This window comes from Austrofundulus limnaeus, unplaced genomic scaffold (assembly GCF_001266775.1).
Source record: "Austrofundulus limnaeus strain Quisiro unplaced genomic scaffold, Austrofundulus_limnaeus-1.0 Scaffold195, whole genome shotgun sequence".
Classification (NCBI taxonomy): domain Eukaryota; kingdom Metazoa; phylum Chordata; class Actinopteri; order Cyprinodontiformes; family Rivulidae; genus Austrofundulus; species Austrofundulus limnaeus.
In genome coordinates this window covers 899214-902541 of record NW_013952597.1, presented here as the reverse complement: position 1 = coordinate 902541, position 3328 = coordinate 899214, and positions in this window count along the sequence as shown.

The following is a 3328-nucleotide window of genomic DNA, read 5'->3' as shown; positions in this document are numbered from 1 at the left end:
TGTCCATAGCACAGATAGTACTGATGGAGAAATTGTTTTACTTTTTAAATTTTATTATTCTTTTTACTCCAAAGCCTCCCTGAAACAGAAGTGATTTTGTTTCATGTCTTAAACTTTTAGCGTCTGTTTGTCTGCAGAGGTTTGGAACCAAACTCTCCAGGTTTACTTGCACTTTAAAGCTCATCTTCATTTTCCTGCTTTGTTTTTCTGTGTCTGTGACTTATGGAAAGACAAGTTGTAATTTGTGTCATTATGATTTTGTTCCTGTTTAAATAAGATAAAAAGAGATGAAAGTCACGAATGCATCAAATGTATTAGTTAAAGTTAATTTATCTGTTTATTTTTTTTTACTTGATCAACTTAGATTTAAGCTTCTAAAGCTAAAGTGAAAAAATGAGACAAAAAATAAAGTTAGGGCCAGCGGAGTGGGGAAATAAAAAATTAAAATCCATTGCCAGTTTATTTTTCTGAGTACGTAGCGTTATTTCCCATGTTTGACCAGAACAGCTACAACTCATCTTGGTGTAAAACTCAGGCAGRAAGTGCAGCAGATGAGATCTGTTCTTTTATTCCAACTCTTCAGGTTTGATGTTGACACAGAAACAAGCTGAATGAAAAATGTGTTGTGTTGAGGCTTGTGTCAGGACTCAGAATGTTTGAGCACCTTATGTTGCTGAAAGCGTCCTCAGCTCTACAGGATTTATCCTCTAGTTAGAACAAATCTTTGATTCTAGTTTAGTTCAGTTTGAATGTTTCAGCTGCAGGCAAGCTGTTGGGGGTTTGGTCCAGCGGGTTTATTTGTATGGAAATGTTGCTCTGGAGGAGGAATTTTTTATTTATTTGTTTCTTCTGACAAAGTGCAAAAGTTCAAAGCTGGTTTGTGACGGCTCGGTGCAATCATGTCCTGCTCCTCACCAGGCTGGCTGTGAAGTGTCGTAGGTCCTTGAGATTTCCAGTTTGCTAAAATCCAAAACCACACATTTCACTGGAATCCAACCAGTGTGAAGAAACACTTGTGTTCACAAGATATTCCTTTTTGTTTTTAATTATACAGAAGTTTGTATGTTTTTTTAACAGTATCAGCCTGAAAACTGAGACAGCAGATCCTGAATGATGGGACGAACTGGACCAAACTGAAAGTTTGATTTGAACTCTTTGTGAAAGAACATCTTCAGAGGAACTCTGGACAAACATTCAGTTATTTGGATCCATGAAGACAGTTGTTCCCAATGATGGAGTTGGAGCTCAAAGTTGGTCATGAAACTCTAAATGGGATCGTCAGATAATCTGCAATTATCAAGTTACATTTAAAAATGTTTGCTTTTGGCATAGTTTCACTATCATTGTTCCAATAAATGAAAACGGTAGATATAAATGAATAAAAAGATATTATGAATCAGTTGTCTCTATGTTGTCATTGTTTAACAGAAGGGGTCCCAAACCTTTGTCACAATCATTTTGTGAGTCAAGATGCATTAAAACGTTTCGTTTTGGCCTTAAGGCAGGGGTGTCAAACTCCAGTCCTCGAGGGCCGCTATCCTGCATGTTTTAGAGGTTTTCCAGCTCCAACACACCTGATTCAGTGATTGAATTAACTCTTCAAATTGGGCAGAAGCCTGTTAATTACCCAGCGATCAAAATCTGGTGTGTTGGAGCAAGAAAACCTCTAAAACATGCAGGATAGCGGCCCTCGAGGACWGGAGTTTGACACCCCTGCCTTAAGGGGATTTTTTTTTTGCGATCGCTGATTTATTAGGAGTATTTTTTTTTATAAATGTTTCATAAAGTGGTCAATGGCAGAATTGATTTAAAAGAATACGTTTGTATAATTTGTGTTTTAAAACCCTAAAAGACTTCAGTCAGTGATGATGTAAAGATGGAGAAAAGATGCTGAGTAATGTTTAGTTCTCACCAAGTCTCCACAGTGACCTGAACTGTTACTGAACTCTCCTTACACTCATCTACTTTGTGTTTGGGAAGTCTGATCTGAGAAACTCAGCTAAAGCTTTCTCTGTCTGAACACACCCTCCTCCTTGTTGAGCCATTATAAACTAATGGTTTTACTGGTGTACACCACTCATGCTGGCATGTGGACCCAGCTGACAGGAACTTTGGATTCTGCATCAGACATTTTATCCTGGGTGGGCCTTTTATATGGAAACACCTAAATAAAATGGGAAAGGTTGGTGATATTAACTTCCTGTTTGTGGCACATTAGTCTTTGGGAGGGGGGGTGGAATTTTCAAGATGGGTGGTGACCATGGTGGCCATTTTGAACTTGTTCGTTTTGGTTCCAGCTTTAGTTTTTTCAATGGGAAGAGGGTCGTGTGACACATCAAACTTGGTGAGAATTTCACAAGAAAAACAATAGTATGCTTGGTTTTAACGTAACTTTATTCTTTCATGAGTTATTTAAAAGTTTCTCATTGTTCACAACCATTGACATGTTGCAGAGGTTAACACTTGAGGAGTGGATAGAAATTGTGCTGATGTCTGGTGAACACAGTACCTGGGTCATTGCAGAAGACTTCAACACAAGACACCCTACAGGACCACCCATCTCCCATGCTACAGTTAGCAAACTGCTTGTCAAGTTTTGTGAAACTGGTTCAGTGTTGGATTTTCCAAAATGTGGATGCATGAAAACTGTCACTAATGAAGAAACATCAGTGGCTGTCCTAGCTTCACTCAGCAAGAGTCAGTGATGAGACAAACTTATGTGAATGGTGAAGTTAACAAAACCACCACTATTGGTCTGACACTAACCCACACTGGATAGATCCCTTCAAGAATGTTGGAACACAAAAACTGATGCACAGTGTGGTATATGGGGTGCAAATCTACTGGGGCCATTCTTCATTCAATTCAAATTCAAAAATGCTTTATTGATCCCAGGTGTTGTAACTCATTTAACTAAAAACTGAATTCATTGTTGAACTTTTCAGAGTTCCTTACACTTAACAGTGTCATTATTTAACACACTGCAGTGTTGAAAGAAGTCTTGTGAAAAGCCCCGCCCTCTTCCTCATGGACCAGAATGTTGTCAGCAGGGAATGCTGGGTAATCTTGTAGAAATGATGTGTTTACATGTCTAACACTACTAAAAGTGTTCATGAGTGTAAAAATGAGTTTTTCTGCTGAGTTTTCTTGTTCAGGTTGGTTGGTTGTTCAAGTTTAAGTTTTGTTTTATTGGTCAGAAACTGACACCATGAGTGAGAGCTACTTCCTGTTGTGTGAAGACCTCACTGATTTCATCACTGTTCACTATAGTTACAATTTCCATCTATCCATCCATCCATCCATCCATCCATCCATCCATCCATCCATC